General features: G+C 45.4%; 1 long non-coding RNA gene across 2 annotated transcripts; it reads left to right on the plus strand.

The window, feature by feature from the left end:
* The first annotated feature begins 1,483 nt into the window (after positions 1-1,483).
* LOC149999269 (uncharacterized) lies at positions 1,484-12,462 on the plus strand. Of its 2 annotated transcripts, XR_016513349.1 has the most exons (3): positions 1,484-1,917; positions 3,917-3,985; positions 12,305-12,462. It is a non-coding gene; the product is annotated as an uncharacterized LOC149999269 (long non-coding RNA). The 2 variants fall into 2 exon arrangements; XR_016513348.1 differs by lacking the exon at positions 12,305-12,462 and having other exon boundaries at positions 3,917-4,020.
* Positions 12,463-13,193: the final 731 nt, after the last annotated feature.

The raw sequence follows: 13,193 nt of genomic DNA on the forward strand, positions 1-13,193 counted from the left end.
GCTGCTGCTGCCCTGGGAGGGGAGGCAGGACCACGTGTGCTCATGAAAGTAGCTGCCTTCTGCCCCTTCTCCCTCCCTAGCACCGCCGCCCTCCCGCCTTCCCTCTGCGCCGGCTCCATTGACTCCTGTTTACCAAGATCGCCCTCTTGACAACTTTTGTTGAGTTGAAAAGGTAATTAAAAGTCGCACCATCACACACACACACACACACACACACACACACACACACACACACACACACACACACATCCGTCTCTCGAAGAGGAAGAGTCCTGCTAGTGTTTCACTCTTGTTCTTGAGCCCAGGTTCGGCAAAATACATTCCCGGCCAGCCATCTGGTCGCATTCCTGGGGTCCCTTCGTATGGTTTCCATTAAGCTCGCCAAACTGTGCATTGAAAATGCAGCCCCAGAGCCACCTGGGAACCTCCAGGCCTTGTGCCCTGGCCAGCGGCGGTTAGAGAGTCTCAGGCCTGCTTCAGCTCAGAGTCCAGTCCCTCAAGGTCCTGGTCTTACGCTGTAAATTAATATGCTTTGCCACTCCAAGAAAGTCAGTTCCCCATGTTAATGGTTATTATTAATTCATTCAGTACTTTTTTAACTGTATGCAAGGTGTAGCTTATTAGAATTCTATTTTAATTCTAAAAATCTATGTTAACAGCTTTGCAGATGTTTTTACAAAATAACCTTGCCACAGAAATTCATTATGACCAGTAACTGTTGTATGGCTGGGTCTGCCTGCAGCTTCACGCCTGCTGTTCCTGTTCCCTTATGCCCCCTTCCCCAAGGCAAAAAACAAATGGTGTCTTGTAGAAAAATAGTCCTTTACCCTTGGGATGGGGTTTGTGGTCCAAGAAAAAAAGGGAACAGGCAGGTTTCATGGAATCATAAAGTGCTGTAACTGGGAAGTTCCTTAAAATTTACCAGAAAAAAGCCTGTCGGCTTATTGAAGAGACTCAAAAAGGGTGGGGCTTAGAAAAGGTCACATAGCTTATGAGGCAAGTCCTAACTCAGAACTGTGGCCTAATTTGGGAAGGAGACCTGGACATCAGTGTTTCATCATTTGCAGCAGAAAGGGCTTGGGTCAAGCTCAGTTCAACTGAAGCACATCCTCTCTCTCTGGCCCCTGGCCCTTGATGCTACAGTCCCTGCCCTGCCCAGCTGTAGGTCTTGCCTGTTTAAGGAGTTACAGCCCTTTCTTCCTTCCCCTCACCTAGGCTCTACTCCCTTCTCTCTCTTTTTCTTTCCTTCCTATTCCCCATCCCACACTAGCCCTGACCATGAGATTTTTATTTGGGTTTTTAAAATGAAACCAGGTGCTGCCTAAAACAAAAGCAGAGTAATAACAAGGAAAGACTATCCAACGCCTGAGGAATGTGCTGAGTTTCATGACTCAGGCTGTCCTGGCCAAGAACTCTGACTTCCATGGAAAGGTGGGTGGCACAGGGCACAGACCATACATGGCAGCCTGGCCTCCTCAGGTTGGTCAGGGCAGCCTGTGACTCATTTTGCAAAACCAGAGACTCTGTTCCTTGTGAACAAGACTTCCCGGAGGCCAGAGCCAAAGGCTCGTCAACGTTTCCTGATGGGGCCAGTTCAACCTGACATAGCAGAGGCCACTGCGAGGTCTGGAGGAGAAGGGAGCTTGGGCAGAAGGCCATCGCTGGGGAAAAAAAACAAGCTTGACGGACTTAGGCAAGCATTTTTGGTGCATTTAAAAGATGAAGAACATGTAAGCTGCAAGGGGGCACAAAAATCAGCGTGTACTGTTGTGGAGACAATGGCTTGCGTGCTCCAGGTGGCAGGATTGTCACAGTGCCTTGGAAGGGAGCAGAGTGGCGATGCTGCTGAGGTCCCCTGGATGTTTGCTCTTTGCAGGGGTGCACGGTGAAGAGTGCAGGAAAAGCAGTTGGACTCAGGTGGGTTTCTAGGGGCCCGCGCCAACGCAATCAGGAGAGGTAACTCATAACAGAACTAATGGACTTCAGGAACCCAGAGAGACGCCCAGTCACACATCCTTGCATTCTGAGAATTCTTTTCAAATGAGCATAGTAATGGGGGGAGGGGTACATTTTTTTCTGTTACTAAGAGACAGGCTGAGAGAGCTGGGAGTATTAAGGAGACAGTCTCTCCCAGCCGAGGTGATGGGAGGGGTCTGTACATGGGTGAGAAGGATTTATTTGTGTACTTTTCATGACACAGGCCTGGGCTGCACGGGACTCGGGTTCCTGCCACTCCAGAGAAGGCTGTCACTTTCTGAATGAGAATGAACCTTGATTGGTGTAAATGAGATCACGCAGCAGCCTCATGGAAAAGGGCCTTATTTCTCCTTTTCTTCTTTCTTTTTTTCTTTTCCTTTCCATGGGCTACCCATTGAAAAGTCGCAGTGACTATTCTGTCATTGCAGGAAGAGCTTGGCTGAATTTTTTCATTAAAGTCTACTTACCTGGAAAAATAAAGCCTTTTGAGGACTCTGACTTCATAAATATTTATAGTGCAAACAGGCGTCACTCTGGTTCTGCAGGAGAATGGGCTCATTCAGTTTTATTTATGATGTGACACTCGGGTGAGTGACATCCGTCATCTGGGTTGACCCGACCCTCTGTTCCACTGAAGCATGTTTATGGAGTGATTATGCCTGCAAATAGTTGCTATATTTAGTCCCTCTTCTTCCCAAACCCCTCTTAAGCCCTTTTAACTCCCAAACCAGCAAAAAGCCAAGCTTAGGGTCTAGGGAAGATTTGAACCCTAATGACAAGGCGCAGAGGCTTGAACAGTGCTCTGGGAGCCGTTGACAAGTCTGGAGGCAATCAGACTGGGAATGATGACTGTTGTTATAGCGTTTATACACTGAGGTGGTTTGGTTGGGCCCGAGTGTAGCAGGTGAGGGCCCTCAGTTTGCCATGAGGGGTTCTGACAGGTGATGGGCACAGTCCTGAGTGACAAATGCAGATGGATATTTATGAATCTTCCCTTCCCAGGGAGCTTTCTCTGGACAGAATAGATCTGTCACCATGCACCCCAGGGTTCTGGGAGCAGGGGCTGGTGGGAGATCTGTTACCGCAGCTGGGTCAAGGTTTCTGGTGTAAGTCAAGACTGTCCCCTCTCAGCTACTCCTGGTCCCTGGCTGGAGGACAGCAGCGGCCCCCGCCGGCGGCGAGGAAGGAGGGCCATCCCTGGCTTCCGGCACTGCAGCTGCACATGGACTGACCTGGGCTCCCCAGGCTGGACCTAGACCTCCACCAGGGCTCAGTGCTTGCCTCTCATCAGCTTGGCCACCTATTGTTTATCCTGGGAAGGGCCAGGTCTTGGCGCAGGGGCCAGGAGGGCTGCCAGCATTTTATTTTTAGAGACAGGAAAATGTTTGCTTTTTTGGCAGCTGCTCTTTTTTTTGAAACACACCGGGATGGCGTCAAAAAGTTCAAGGGAGAGATTCCAAGCCCTAAATTCAGAGCAAATGACATGGGCAGTCGTACTGTGAACCTCTCCACAGAAGCTTTTGTGGAGCCTGGGAGCTTTCATTAGCAGGCCTGCACAGACGGGCCCTCCTGCCGCCCACCCGGCAGCAAGGCCTCTAGTCCACAGACCTCACGGCCTGGACATCCAATGAGTCCCTTTTCCGTAGGTCAGCTGGTCTGAAAGTTTATGGTTCTTACCTCCGTTCATGTCCTTCTGTACCAGTTCATGTCTAGTCCACGTCAGTAAGTGGAGTAAGAAAAACAGTCAGTCTGCTAAATCAGAAGTTCATTGCCCTGACCCACTGTCATTGTCATCATGAAGACTGGTTGCAAGGCAGCCGGCTTCTATGGCAGGACTTGTATCGTTCACTCAGGGAATACATTTCCATGTTTGATTGGAATGATTATCTGCCCCCAATATGGTCCCTCTTAAAACTCTTTTTTATTTCTTTTTTTGCAGGTCCTGTGATTTTGGCCACTGGCAATTTATCTGAAAGCATTTCATAAACTGTAATGACATTACGCAAAGGTAAAATAAAATTGAAATAAAAGTAAAAAATTAAATTGATTCCTACCTTCCTTTCTCTCCAACCTTTTCAAAACTTACTTTTTAATTATAAAAATAAAACACAAATACATTCTCCTTTGTCCCCTGATTACATTTTGGATTTGTTTTTCTTCTCGCTGGAGTACATCCTCAGGTAGGTTTTCTTTTGTTCCCCTCCTTTCTCCTCCAGAGACTGTCTGTGGATCACACATTTTTCTGAGGGCTTTTGTTCCTGAGAATTTAGTCAAATCTCTCTCTTGAGTGGTAGTCTGGCATGTTACAGACCTCTAAGTTTGAGTTTATTTTTCCTGAGCATTTCTAGACTATTGTTCCATTATATTCTTGCAGCCACGATGGTGGATGTGACTCTCTGCAGGGAATCTCTGTGTGTCCTGTCATCGCTTTTGGGATGGACTGTCTTTTTCACCTTGATGCTCAGGAGTTTTGTTATGCCCTCTCCATGTGTGAACTTATTTTTACAGTTTTTCCTCCTTGACGTTGATAGATAGGCTCTTTCAGTCTGCGAGCTCAGGTCTGTCTTCAGTTCCAGGAGGTGGGGTGACGAGGAAAAACGTCAGAAAGGTTAAATGGACCATATAATAAAGTGTGAAGGAGAAGATAGAGGGGCTGTGTGGTCTGAGTGTTGGGAAGAATTTTCAGGGGTTCTAGGGAGAGGGAGAAGAGTAAGGTTGGCACCGCGGTCCCCAACCTTTTTGGCACCAGGGACTGGTTTCATGGGAGACAGTTTTTCCATGGACCAGGGTTTGGGGGGCAGGTGGGGGAGCTCAGGTGGTAATGTGATTGGTGTCCACAGACTGGGAGGAGGAAGGTTGGGAACCCCTGGGTTGGAGGATTCATTGCCAGAAGGTAAGGAAAATGCCCTCAGGAGATTTTTAAGATCTTTGGATGTACAGCAAGAATGTACTCTCTCTTTGGTATTTTATGGAGAGGCTAAGACTTGAATTGCTGTTAATTATATTTTTTTTTCTGGGATTTGGTGCTGAGGCAAACATGAGACTGCTTGGGGTTCATATGAGTTACAGAAATAATAATAATTATTTTAAATTAATAAGCAAATATCTTTCTTTCACTCTGTCTCTCTCTCTTCCCTTACCCTTTGCCCACCCTCTCCAGCCCTTGGTTTCTTCTTTTACATAATGAGGAAATATAATTAGATGTTCTGAAGTCCTGCCACTACTCTATACCTCGCACTCTCTCTCTCTCTTTCATGCATCTTTCATCTACCTACCTAAACTTTTTTTTATGGCTAATAGCTTATGAAAAGAATAGACATAGTTTGTTCACTCATTTCTGAAATTTGTCACCATCTGAGCTGCCATGAATAGATAGTAGATTTGGGCAGAGAAGACAGTGCAGTGACCAAGCTTAGAGCAGGTCAGGACTCCGGGCTTAAGGTGTGGGGTGTGAAGCTCCACCCATCCACCCCAGAAGCTTACTACTCCAGACCTGAGAATTTGTTCCATAGACTCTCTCAGTCCACCCACTGGAGTTGATGTGTGGCTCTGGGAGAGGTCTCGGGAAGCTCGGGCTACAGTAGCATCTCTGAGCAAATAAAGGCAGAAGGTGCAAACGAAGTGAAGTTATTTGTCTTGAAACATCATCATTGAATCTATTTTTAATTTATCATGTGCATATATTATCTTTAAAAAAGTACAAAAAATAGTTATTAAACTTTCAAAAGTCTGAGGAATATAGGAGTAATTACTGAGGGTTTAAATTCTCTCGGGAGATGTGGAGTGCATAAGTACTAGTTGTTCCTTCCACTTCTAATACACACATCACTGGCCCTGGCCATGTAGCTCAGTTGATTGAAGCATCATCCCCAGATGCCAAGGTTGTAGGTTTGATCCCTGGTCAGGGCACATACAAAAACAACCAATGAATGCATAAATAGGTGGAACAACAAATCGATGTTTCTCTCTCTCTCTCTCTAAAAAATCAATGAATAAAAATGTTAAAACATACATACACATTAAAGTATTTGATATGAAGATACAGTAATTCTGCACAGCCTGTATAATCTGAATTCCTCTCCTAACTAAATGGTATTTAAGGCTTGAGTAGCTGCAGCCCCAACCCCCCCGCCCCCCGACAAACACTGAGCTCCTAGCTGAGAGTTGCTGCTACTCTCCCTAGAATCTGAGACATGCCTGAGCAAGTCGTGTGCACGTCAGTGCCGTTTGATGCGGAATGGCCCCTTTGCAGGTGACTCCATGCGCAGAGATTGAACTTTGGCAGGTGGACGCCTGGTGCTCTTGGATGAGACCAAAAAGGGAATGAACTCTCAAGGAAGTCAGGCATTTCTTCAAGTTGTGTCGGCGTTTCTTCTCTGTAATGCAAGAGTCCCTCCCCACTGTGGGTAACCGGTGCTCTGCCCATCTCCAGAACGGGCGCTGTGCGCTTCCAATGATGCACCTACAGCCCTGCCTCTCTGCACAAAATAGGACAGTGGGGTTCTTAAAACTGCATTTTATATAAAAAAGAACCACACATTTACTTGATGATTTCAAGATGCTGTATTTTCAATTTCAGGTAAATCTAGAATTGATTGTGGCTCCTGATTCCTTAGACTTCCCCCATTCTCCTTCCTCTTCCCTCCAATCCTTATGTTAAGCAGTGAATGCTCTGTAAGTTGGTCTGTAAATAGCCTTCTGGAATGTGGTGCCCCCAAAGAACCCGTCTTTAAAGGGAGAGATTCTGAAATAATAACCACCCTTTGTTTTGAAATTTTTGGTTTTCATATAACAGCATTTGTAAAAGCAGGGCCACCTCTAGAGAAACATGTGACAAGTACCCAGCAGATGTCATTACTGCAAAGTACTCCCCTTAAAACCCTTACATTTCCACTGCGTCTGGATCTGCGGCTTTCATGGAAGGGCTCGCCGTGGGGACACATACACCCTGCTTCTCAGGGCTCGGCCAGATGGTCTCCTTCAGAATAAATGCGTTTAATATGATAATATTTATATTTGTGTTTCTGGCGTGAATGAATAACTTTCTCATGCTATTTAATAAAAAAAAACAGATTATTTCATTTCCATCTCCTAAACCCAGTACCTTTCTTTCCATTATGTCTGATGAGGGTCATTTGTTTCTCCCCGTCGGTGAGGTGGCAGCAAACGTGGGTAGGACAGTTGAGCCTGTAGTTTTTTCCCCAGCTGGGGTGGCGTGTCCCCTGAAGGGATTGGGAGCCATTGCCCTGCACAAAGGTCGGATCTGCAATGAGTCAGAAAGGGACAGCCTGAGGAGCCGGGGGCCAGCCTTGCGACATAAACAACTTCTTTTAAGCTGCCTGATCTACCCCTCGTCTAATATTCTGGAATTTGAGGACTGAATCTGTGTTCTCCAGACATGTCCACCATGCTTTTAAAAGAGATTTATCTGCCATCCTTATTTTATAATTCTGGCCAAAGTGCAAGGGTGGTGGGGGTGACTCCATCCCTTGACTTATTATTATTATTAATTATTATTATTACTTTGCAATTCTCTAGACTCCTGTGCTTGGGAGAAGTGCTACTGAATCTTCTCCATGCAGCCCATTTCTTGCAAATGTCTTTGGCTAAAGACACTGGTCCACGCAGCCAGAAATAGCAGGATGGTGTGAAGACAGACTGAAGCACTTCAAAGGATGAGTTATACTGAAAGGAATATGGAAAATTGGTCTGGAGTGTGGCTGAGGATTGCAATGTCGGCAGCTTTTGCTTCTTTGAAAGAATGTCAAAAAGGAATGGGAAAGATTAGCTTTCCGTGAGAGGGAAGGGAAGAGCTGTTTGTTTATTTTTAGAGAGAGGAGAAGGGTGGGAGAGAGGGAAAGAACCATCAATGTGAGAGAGAAACATCGACAGCGGCCTCTTGTACGCACCTCGATCGGGGACAGAACCCGCAGCCCAGGCACGTGCCCTGACTGGGAATTGTACCAGAGACCTTTCAGTTTGCAGGATGATCCCAACAAACTGAGCCATGCCAGCCAGAGTGTGATTTGGAATCTTTTAGCAAGTGTTAGATGGGCATTTTTTTTTTTTTTCTTGCACTACCAAACTTAATACAAGAGTTGACTTTTCCCCTTGTCCCCAGCTCCTCACCATCAATCCATTCTTTAATCTATTACAGTTTGGTTTCCATCCCAACCTGTCACTGAAACTGGATCCTTAAATATCACCATGGGCCTTCAAATTGGTAAAAAGTCTCTAGATTCAACCTCACCCACTCATCCTCTGTGCAATTTCATATCAAAATCTCTCCAACCTTGGCCTCTGCTAACAATGTCACACTTGTCTACGGCTTCTTTGATCACTGCAAGACGCCTCAGTCTCCTGAGCTGCTTCCTTCTCTTCTCCATTAAAGTTGGCATCTCCCAAGGTGCTGTCTTTGGTGTCATTGTTGCTATTGCTACCGTGGTGTTATCACCCTCTCTGCTGGCTCCAAATATCATCTTTTTGTCTACAGGTCTGATCATGAACTCTCTTCCACTCTCTGGAATGAGTTTTTCACAGTCTTTTCTACACAAGATGTCCTTTTCATGCAGGAAACTATTGTGAGACACCGGGCAAAGATACTAAGGAGCTTGATTCATAGAATGCATTGCAGGTAAAATAAACAGGATGCTGATGGACTCACTGTGCACGGGAACAGAGGAAGAAGAACGAGGAAGAGCAATAGAAGGGGGGCAAAGCTGACCCCATGCTTTGTAGCTTGGGTAACTTGGAGGATGGTCCTGCCTTTACTGGGCTAAGGACTATGCAGTTAAGAAGCAGAGCAGAGGAAGAAGACAGTGGCTTCCGTTTAGGACATTTTGTACATACCACTTGTCTGCCTTTTTTTGTCTTTTGAGTCTTCCTTTTGTGCTGCTGCTAGAATTATCTTTCTAAAACGCGGTCGGATCCTGCCATTCTCCACAAAATTCTTCCGTAGTTTGTGTTAACTACAGAGCAGGGTAGCTGTTCAGTCTCCTTAACAAGGGGTTCGAAACCCTACACAAGGTGGCTTTGTTTGGTTTCATGAGGCTCTTCTAGCGCAACGGAACCCCACCGTGCAATTTCTCACCTCTTTGCCTTCTCTCAAGCTGTTCTCTCAGTCTGGACCGCCCTCCCCACTGTTCCTGCCCGGGAGAATCCCACCCATCCTTTCCATCGCAGTTTGCAGGCCACTCCCCCCACCCCCCCACCACAAAAAGTCTTCCCTCATCTTGTTGGAATCAGTAGCTCTTCATTCAATATTCCCACAGCAATTTATTTATTTTAACTTTTATTTTTTTTTTAATGATTTTATTTATTTTTAGGGAGAGGAGATGGGAGGGAGAAAGAGAGGGAGAGAAACATTTATGTGAGAGAGAAACATTGAGTGGTTGTCTCTCATATGTGCCCCACCTGGAAACAGACTCTGCAGTCCAGGCATGTGCCCAGACTGGAAATGAACCTGTGACCTTTGTATTTGCGGGTTGACACACAACCAATTGAGCCACATGGGCCAGGGTGTCTACAGCAATTTATGTGTGTTTTTCCTGGTATTACAATGCATTTATTCAAACATGTGTTTCTTCTATTAGTTGATAAACTTCTTAAGCCTAGGAAATGTATCTTATTTATATCCATTTCTTATCAGCCGCTAGCATATGACTTTCTACATATTTGTTGCTCATTACATAATGAATGAAAAGAAAGGAGAGAGATTGGTCCATGTTAGAGTGGAAAGGGAGCCCTGAGGGCAGCAGTGATTGGTAGAGAGCTCTCACCTGCTTCTCATTGGCTTGGCCAACTGGGATGATAACTTTGGGTTGTGAAGAACAGGTGTAGAGAATAATAATGAGGAAGGCATCAGATTATGGGTAATGCAAGGGACTCATGTTTAAAGACAAGATTCAGTGACACAAAATCATGCATGGACACGATTTAGCCTTATTCACAGGCAGATAAGCCAAATTGTGAAGTCCTTCACCAGCAGGAAATTTAATTATTCTGCCCATTTGGAAAGATACATGGCCTCTCTGTGTAATCAAGACTCCTGCCTGTTTAGCTGTTGCTGCTGGTATGTTTATTGTCTGATGCCATAAAGAGCTGGGACCCTGACTGATAGGATGGTGATGACCCATGGCTGTGCCCATTTATTTAATTGTGGAAAAGATGGGTAAGGGGATATTGATTAATGAGATTACTTTGACCCTTAATTATTCTTTTCATATGCTACTCCTTTATCAACCTGTATTTATTTTCAGCAGCACAAAGGAAAAAGGAAAAATATTATTTTTCAAATACTGTGACTCCCAGAATAATAAAATTCACGGTCTTCCTTCTGGATGCCCTCACCCAAGTACATATATATTATGTTTATTGTTATGTATGACCTCTATGTATTCTTTATATGTATATATTTGGTGTATTTATATAACCATCCATCAGTTCATACTTAGCCCAATCTTCCATGGGTTAGGGGTGGAAAGAAACGGAGATAACCTATATCTTGAATATTTCCATTTTCAATCAGCTGTTTTCCATGAGAACAGATGTCTCCTTATCCAGCCCCAGGTTCCTGAGGGACATATATGTACAAGGAAAATGCCAGGCAAATGTAGCCTTTTTATTCCTAGCTGAGGTCTGGCTGCCAGCCCCTGTGTTGGACCCCCTTTCACAGTAGTTTGGGACCCAGGAGAGCCACCAGGATGTCTTCTGCTTGGGCTTGAGGCCGGCCTCAGTGCTGGGGGGTGGCTCCTGTCCTCTGGCCTCATTTGTGCTCTCCTATGGCTTTCCAAAGTCAAGGGACCGCTGTGAGGTGGGAGGCTGCCCATGTCCCTGCACGGTGACTTCCCCTTAATGACATCCTACAAGAAAGAGCTCCATCTCATGAGAGAAATCAAAACGCAAACCCCGAGGAAGGAAGGACTCTAAAGAGACTGTCAGCCATGAGAGAGCCTTTACTTGCTTCTCATGTGTCACTTCTTCCGTTCCTTAGCCTCATCACCCAACACTGTCATTGGGGGGAAAGGAGAAGAGCTTCAAGTTAACCGAATAGGTCGGAGGTGTAGCCAACATGGATTTAGAGGCTAACATGGTGGCAACGTGCTTGCCAAATACAATTAATTTTATTAAAAACCTTTTGTTCCTCATCCTACAAACTCACCTTCTTACTCCAGGCTTTCCTGTAACAACCAGCTATGGTCAGGGTCAAGTGTAATTGACAGCACCTGGCCTCAGCTCCCCTAAGCATCTTTTGCCTTCTGCACCATCGGCTTCTTTGCTGCCGCTGTGCCTGCCTGTGGGAAACTACTCAGCCACTCGAAAGGATGGGCAGAGCTACAAGTGCAAAGGAGCTAACAATTTCTGTCCCTGGGCTGTGGGCTCTGAGATCCCTTCACACATCTCCCTGCAAGGGTGCCCAGCGGCACTGCTCCCCAGGTGCTCACAGCAGAGACTAGCTTCCTTGTGCATCGTGGGGTTGGCTTTCCGCTCCTACTTGCTAAACTCTTTCTAGTTCCCTACTTTTGTTTCTGGAATCGCTTTCCAAAATAAATCTCAGGATTCTGTTTTTTAGGGGAACCCAGAAAACAGATATAGATAGGTAGGTACGCAGGTAGATAGACAAACAGACTACAAATGCTGGTAAAACCCATTGTACGGAGAATGTTAGCCCCTTACCAGGTATTTGATTTACAAATATTTTCTCTCATTCAATAGGCTGGCCTTGCATTTTGTGGGTGGTTTCCTTGCTGTGCCTTCTTCATTTCTCTTATAACACAATACTCCCTCTCCTCCCAACCCACCTGGATGCACTGAGCTCCCCTCTCTTCTCCTTCCCCATGGATTGAAAGCACCAAGGTGACTTGATTGTGGTGTTTCTGCAGCTAACGAGATGTGCCTTTCCCCTCCAGTTGTTCTGAGCTCCCCCTGCCCCGCCCTTTGCTTCTGACCCTGGGTAAGGCGACGCATGCCTGCACTCATAACGCCTTCACAGTTTTTCATTCCCGTGACCAGACGTGTGGCTCCTTTAAATGGCTACGGGCAGTTTTTGGGTGGCCCCCAAATGGAGCACATCAGATGCAGACACATTATAGAAAACATGGCCTTGAGTCTCAGCTTAAGGTATATTTAACATGACGGGAGGAAACGTCTAAGTATGATCTTGGATACAATTCAAACAGAGGCCGCCTTGCTGGCTTGCAGGTGCCCGGGCCCACGTGCAGGTGGGAGAGGGCGTGGCCGGCTCCCATGTCAGCCATTCTTCAGTCCCCGGAAGCCCATTACCGGGGAAACAAGTACCAAATTGGTGATTATTTTCTTTACGTTTCAGGCTTTTCTCAACCACAGGGAAAACTATGTGACGTTGGTGTGTGGTGTAAGGAAACAAGATGTGTGCAAAATGAGAAGTCACTCCTGCCTATAGTGCTGGCAAAAAGCAAAGCAGCCTGATTTTAATGTTTTCAGTACATACCAGCCACCTCAAAATAAAACTGGAATTTGAATCAAGTGAGAGAACTTGATTCAATCACAAAAAAAAAAAAAAAAAAAGCTAATGGATGAAAAAATGGAGGGAAAATAGTGTCTGATTAGTGACTGGCCATGGTCAAAGTGGCTTTTCCTGCGTTATCTCATTTTATAAAAGGTAAATTTGAGCCGAGGGCATGATATTTATAAACATGCGAGTTATGAACCAGGCAGAACATTCTTTTGCTGCTTTACATTTTTTATCAACCATCACAGATTCATGGGGGAAGGTCTCTAACAACAGAACTTCAAAATGAATTTTAAAAAGTTATTGTTTTAACTTAGGGTGCTTTTTATTTTCTTTTTTGGCCTCAGTTTCTTTCTCTGATCCCTTCCTTTGAGTGAGCTACTAATTGCATTTGGATAGATTATATTTAGCTTTCAAAGCATACCATTTTCCCCCTCATTAAATCTCATAGTTGCCAAACTTCATTAAGACAAATGGAATTATTCGTCTGTTCTCTGCCCCCCCTCCTTTGGCTGTGGAGTCAATAAAGTGATGTGAAGCAGGAGAGGGTAAGGCTGGTGGACACTTTTAAATGTCACGAAGCAATTTCAGGAAGGAGCTGGTCTGCAGCTGTACTGAATGATGGATATGTTCTCAAGCTAATGGGTACTAATGACTTACGCAGGAACAGTCCGCAGTCTAGCGTGGCTGTTCAAAACCTGCATTTTGCAATAGTTATTCCTAGTCG

Source organism: Furipterus horrens, unplaced genomic scaffold (genome assembly GCF_987537825.1).
Source record: "Furipterus horrens unplaced genomic scaffold, mFurHor1.1.pri manual_scaffold_10, whole genome shotgun sequence".
Lineage (NCBI taxonomy): Eukaryota > Metazoa > Chordata > Mammalia > Chiroptera > Furipteridae > Furipterus > Furipterus horrens.